The 6,783-nt window shown below is 31.7% G+C and overlaps 1 long non-coding RNA gene across 2 annotated transcripts; it reads right to left on the bottom strand.

The window, feature by feature from the left end:
* Window positions 1-326: 326 nt before the first annotated feature.
* Window positions 327-4,745, bottom strand: LOC145822658 (uncharacterized). Of its 2 annotated transcripts, XR_014364278.1 has the most exons (4): window positions 4,681-4,745; window positions 2,027-2,346; window positions 1,581-1,777; window positions 327-570 (listed from the first exon to the last, which is right to left on the bottom strand). It is a non-coding gene; the product is annotated as an uncharacterized LOC145822658 (long non-coding RNA). The 2 variants fall into 2 exon arrangements; XR_014364277.1 differs by lacking the exon at window positions 4,681-4,745 and having other exon boundaries at window positions 2,027-3,669.
* Window positions 4,746-6,783: the final 2,038 nt, after the last annotated feature.

The raw sequence follows: 6,783 nt of genomic DNA, 5'->3' as shown, positions 1-6,783 counted from the left end.
ACAACATCTATATCACAAGAGATAGCGTTTTTCTTCAAAACACCATCTTTCCTTTCTTTATTTTTTTGGAAGAACATATTTAGAATGATGTCATCATGACATATATATATATATATATGGTGACGTATCCTATAAACGTCATCTTTTCTTCCTTTTTTATTATATATGTGTAAATATATGTGTATATATATATATAAGCAGTCTGTAATTCAACTAATATAAAATGTGCTGTTGAGTTGCTTATGTACATTCCATTCACATTCCAATCTGAACAAAACCACAAAGCATAGCATAGCAAAAAATAAAAATAAAAATAAAAATAAAAGTTGATAAAACCATCAAATTTGATATTTGGTATAAAAATTAAACTGTACATGTTCATAAAAACATATTTAAGTTCTAAAATTTACCAATCAGCACACTTGGATATTTAAAAGCACTTACCCAAAATAAAAATAAATAAATAATTTCTAACAATATTTCAATTTTGGGCCTGTTACAAAAAACAAGCTGCGAATTCCTCTTACATCTACAATCGGATCTTTCCCTGAACAAAATTATCCTTTTGACCTGCACCAAAAAATAAATAAATAAAAGTTGCAAATTAATCCTTTGAAGAAAATCTAGAACAAAACAATAAATACCATCAAAATCATGAAGAGACAAAAGTTAATTCATAAATCACTACTATAAAGAACATGTATAGTAAGATCTTTAAGATAAGTTTCATCAATCAACATTAGATAATCGACACCGAGAACTCACCATGACCTTTATTACCCATACTTCTTTCCACTTACTTTTCAATTCGCAAATTTTTCCACTTACTTTTCAATTCGCAAATTTCATTACATATGGCCAATCCTTGCTTGTTCCAGATTTAATATAATCAATCATGAAGAAGCACATTATGCGAGTTCAACAATTCAGAAACATTAGGAAAAAAAAAAGGATAAATTACAAATTCACCCCCTAAGGTTTGCTTAGAGTACAAATTGCCCCTATGATTTAGAAAATTACAAATATCCCCCTTGTTTGAATTTTTATTTAACAGAATTAACTAAAAAAATGAAATTCATAACTATTTTCCTATATAATAATAAAATTACCTAAATTATTAATTAAAACATATTTCTAATATCATTAAAAACTATTAATTGACTTCATAATTTATTAATAAAATGGGCGATTTGTTATAAAATTAGAAACCTCAGTGGGTGAGATATAATTTCTAAAATTAGAGGGAGTGATTTGTATTTTTATCAAACCTCAAGGGGTGTGTTTGTAATTTACCCTTATATAAGGGTTCCAAAAAAAAAAGTGAACCAATTAAAGAAGAAAAATAATGTTGACGAATCAGGCACCCAAATAAACCTACCAAAAGAGAGTACATTTGTGTAATGTGAAAGAGAGGACAAACAAAACCTTAACATTACAAAAGAAAAGAGCAGGACAACAAAGACCCAATTATCCAAATTAGCCCTATAAGCAACAATAGAGCAGAAAAGCCAAGACCCACATCATAGAATAAAATAAAATCTTAGCTTTTTGCAACATAGAAAGGGAATGGAAGGCTATACCACCATGAAAGCAAGGAAGAGATACTTGAGTAGCCAAAAGGGTCTCCACCATTGCACGACCACTGCTTCCACAACACAGCAAACCATCACCCTCTCCACCAAACTGTGCCCAAGCACCCAGTAAAAATATAGTAATGGAGAGAGATAAACAACATAATAAGCTGGCTGCAATAAACCAAGCCTTGGACAAAAGTCATCTACGAAAAAGCATAGAGAAATAATATTAGCTTAAATAAAATGGATAGGACATATTTCCTCGTAAAAAAACAAGGTTCAGAAAACAAAAGAAAACAAATGTGTATCAGTTCTTTCTACAAAATTATAGCATTCAAAGGATAAATAGGTAATTTAAAATAGCATTTTCATATTAATAATATAGAAAGAGATAACACTAGTTTAAGGTATGCAACTATGGAACTGAGAAGTGATTGTGGAAAGTGCTTTACCCTTTTCATTAACAACCGGCTGGAGAAGATTTATAACTGGTGGCTGAGAAGAGTCTTCAATAGATGTGGAAGAGTGGTGGATGCTTTCATAGCAGTAAAAAGAAGGAAGCAGAGCAACTCTATTTTTGCGTTTGTAAGATTTCAAAGTGCAGTAGAAGCCCTTGATGCTATCTCAACGTTTGATGGGGTTTGGTGGAGAGGTCATTCCTTGAAGATCAGAAAAGCTTTGAAGTGTTGCTTCAAATTAACTCTGAAAAGATAAGCAGGCAATGCTCCAAGGGGGAAGTGGCTGACTAGAAATGATTTGATGTGGTCTATAACTGGAGTTACAGAGAGTTTTCTTTATCAATGTGAGTTTGGATTGTTATTGAAGGCACACCCCTGAATGCGTGGAATAAAGAAACCTTCCTCAAAATTGGTGGTCATTGGGGTAAGGTTTTGGCCATGATGAATTAATACCATTGGTGTGAACTTGCCACATCAATAGGATTCAGAAAGTATCTTTATGAATGAACGACTCTTTGGTAAAGAAGGGTAACAACAACCAATGTACGAACCAAAATCATATCCAAACAAAAGTTATTGATCTGATTCTAAATCTATATTCAAAGAGAATACACAAAACAATACAAAATCAAATACAATACAGAGTTTAATTTTTTTCTTCATCTCATCATAGTGAACATACAATCAACAAATGAATTATCAAACATAAGTCTTTTACCATATACACACATTAATATGTACTAATTGGGCATTGTTTTTAAAGTCTTTTACCATATACATGTCCTAACTCGTGAGCATAATGAATTTACTCTCCAAGATGAATTGACACAAAATTGAAAGGAGTTATAAGTAGAACCAAAAGCCTCAAAAGTTAACAAACTGAAGATATATGCCAAAGCAAACGACAACCAAAGCATTGTAAGCTTAGGCAAAGCATACAAAACAAACAATTCAAGAAAAAAAAAATCTACAAACAAATAATTAAAACCTGAAAAGAGGAAACCATATACCCAAGCAGCTGCGAAAAGGAAAGAAAATCATAACCCTGTTGTCACACAGAATTGCTGAGAAGGCAATCAAGAATAAGAGGATAGGTCCAAACAAAATGTATGTATTGATGAGTTGGCATCTTATAAGAGTAAGTTTAGTTCAAAGAGTGTCACGGTTAATTAATTATTAGAGAAGACAAGCTGGACATCAGGGGGCACATATCAACCAATAGAATTTAAAGGTTTTTTAGGAGGTTAAGAAGAATTTGTTAAAGCGTTTGTTATGAAGAATTTGTTAGGTCGTGAAGCTTCTAAAAAGGAGAGTAGTAAAGGAGGAGAACGGTGATGGATTTGTGTTTTCCTTAAGAGTGAAAACTTCATTGGTTTAATTTAGTCTGAAGAAAAGAACTGTTTTCTGTAAATGGCAATTCGAAAAAGATCAAAAGCTTTTGCAATCTGACCATATATAACTGATCAAACAAAAGGGCAATCCAAAAATAAACCCTAGCCTTGACTCTATCATCGTTTAAGGAGTACCATAACCTTAATCAACTCATTCAGCTAATATGACTATTAAAAACAAAATTAAGAAAACTAATCTTCATTTGATCATGTAACGTCTAATGAAGCAAGATCATCTTAAGAAAACTTAATTTGATTTCACATTACTATTGATTTTAAATATGTTTGAGCTGAGAATTAAATATTCGGCTGGGTTGGGTTCAATTTAAATATCGTGAATGGTCCAATTTATATAAGAATCTTCCCTCGTTTCATCCTATGTTTTGTTTTCTTTTGTGTTTCCAATAGTAACATGGCAATAGTTTCATCAGCACCAAGGGTTATCAGACTATCTTGGTATTTAACCATCCAACCAATCAGAAATAGATAAGAACAACCAACAAAATGAAATAATAACTACAAAAATGAAATTACAAGTAGAAAAGAACAGCAATAACATAGTGAAATGAAGTTCACAACAGCACAAAATAACACTCTTTTATTAGAAAAAAAATCATTAAGATAGAAAACTTAAGAGCAACAACACACCAAACAGCAAATCAAAACTCAAAAAAACAAGATAAGGATAGAAAAGGAAGTGATTAATGTGAAAGAAGTACCTCATGGTTAACATTTTGGTTTTCAACTATCAAACCAACTACTACACAATCAAAGAAATAAAAATAATCTACATATTGAAGAGCTGAGAAAACACAAATTTTTAGGAACTTTGATAACCCCCCTACGCATAAATCATTAATTCAATTTTGGTTATGAGCAACTCAAAAAATTGGGTCAAGGGATAATCCAAACATGCTTATTTTTTATTCCTACAATCTCCAAGTTAGGCCTGTATCTAATGTGCTATCTTGAGTTCTAAGTTTCTTGATCTTCTGGTAACACCCTGTTTTACCTCACGTTTATAGGCCCATAATTTTCTCCTGCACCATAAGATTTTAAGTCTCATTTAAGCTGTTAGGGTCAAGCATAGTGTATCTCACTTAAACAATGTATTAACATCGTAACATAAAAGGTCAAACAATCTTAAAAGGACTCTAGTATCTTTACTACTAATTTGAGGTTGCATTAGTCCTGAAAAGTGGCCCAAATGTTCCATGGCTGATTAAGCATTAATGATAAAAATAATCCAATTTTTACCTAGATTGCCAAAGTTGATTGGCCTAGTCTCATTTCTTTCCGTAAGTTGAATGAAGCCATCAACCCGCAAGTTTGAAACAACGGAAAGGGTAACAACTAATTTTATTAACACAACTTCAATAAACTTGTATAGTTGGAAAATCTATGTCCTCTTGCATAGCATGTCAAAAAGGCTACATTTATTTTAGTTCTCTGCAGTGTATGTTTGTGTGTGCACAAAGTGACTACATACAGAAGTCATGATTCATGAACCAGCATGGAACAGACTAGAGAGATCAGAAATTACGAAAAAAAAACAAGGCAAGTAAAGAAATATTATACCACTCCTTTGTCAAGAAAGATAATGTAAGGAAGCAAAATGAAAAATGAACAAATACAAATCATAGAAAACAATGCTAAATCTCCATAGACTTGCTATGTATTACTATGTATATGCATTAACATTTTCTAAATCTCCATAGACTTACTGATAGGCATGAAAACAATATAGCTACAGCTACTACTGTGGCAATAATGGATGTGATAAATCATTCATTTACAAGATAGAAAATTTATATCAGTAGCAAACAGGTAAAATTTATGGAACAGCTGAGTGACATTGTTGTATTTTCCTTTCGGCTATCCATCCTATGGTTCTACGTAATGGCTATCTTATCTTAGGTGGAGAGGACTAAAAATTAAAAAATAAATAACTGAAAAGTTACACAAAAAATATACTTAGTATATTGTGATTATATGACATTTTTTAAATGAGATGGGCTTCTCTCTGTAAACTGGATATTCAGTCCAGTTTTTTTAACTGGCCCACACCTTCTCTCTCTTTCTTTGATGCTTCCTGTTTTGAGCCAAACATCCCACTGTCTATAACCATTGCACATATTTTTAACTTAAGGCTAGAATCTTTAATAAGCTCACCAAAAATAAATAAATAAATTTAAAAAGGGAAGAAAAGGACCCAAATGAAGTGGAACCAGCTAAACAATTGTAAAACACACACCCCAATAAAAGCCTAATAATTTCTTGTAATACATCATAAAAAATAAATTCAAATGTGCAAAAAAATAAAAATAAATAAATAATTGGGTACAAACAAAAGGAAACATGGATGCAATGCAATGCAATGCAAAAGTAGAAAAAAAATCTCTAAAGAAGCATAACATAGAACACATATCAAACTACCACAAAAAAACAGAAGAGGATGTTATGTACAGCAACAATTAAAATGCTAGAAATAAGTAAACGGGGATGCACATTGAATGCTCATGAAATCTAATAATGAAACTACAAGATTTATGCAATCAAATACATCACCTCATTTTATTTTTTTATTGTTTATTTAAAAAAAAAAATGAAAGAAAGAAAGATTGTTCCAAATGATGCACACTGAAACTGAAACAGCACAATTAACTTATTATACACTTGCTTCACACTAATGTGTTAAATGAAACAGCAACCAGAGCATCCATAGCACAAATAGTTCCATAGCTAACTTCTATGTCATCTTTCCCAAAGAAATCATGCAGCATAACCAAACAATACAAGTTTTACAGGAAACTAAAAGAAAACTAATGGCTCCAACATTGACCTCAAATCAAAAATGAAAATGAAATTGAAATTGAAATTGAAATTGAAATCGAAATCACTCAAATCGAACAAGAACAAGAACCCTGGAATCCAAATAAGTTATATCCAAATCAAACACAGGATCTAAGAGCCCTACATCAATTAAAATCGAAATCATAAACAATAGTGCAAATGATTTGAACAAACTTGAAAGAATACAAACTAATCAAAGTATCAAATCCAACATGAAACCAGATTACAAGTGAAAACAACCCAATACAAATCAGAACCTCATACCTAGTAGATGAACCCTAGATATAGATCCAAAGCAGTCAAATCCAAATTAAACTCAGCCAGATCTAAGAGCCCTACATCGAATAGAGAGAAGCACAGATCTGAACTCTATTAGTCTTCAAAATCGACTCTTCTTTGAGCTCGAGAGGCTTTGAATATTGAAGGACAGATTGATTCAGAACTGACTGAGACGCAATTCTGATGCTAATGAACAGAGAGAGAGAGAGAGAGAGAGAGAGAGAGAGA

This window comes from Camellia sinensis, chromosome 3 (assembly GCF_055761805.1).
Source record: "Camellia sinensis isolate YWXY chromosome 3, ASM5576180v1, whole genome shotgun sequence".
NCBI lineage: Eukaryota > Viridiplantae > Streptophyta > Magnoliopsida > Ericales > Theaceae > Camellia > Camellia sinensis.
This window is presented reverse-complemented; position numbering and strand designations above follow the sequence as displayed.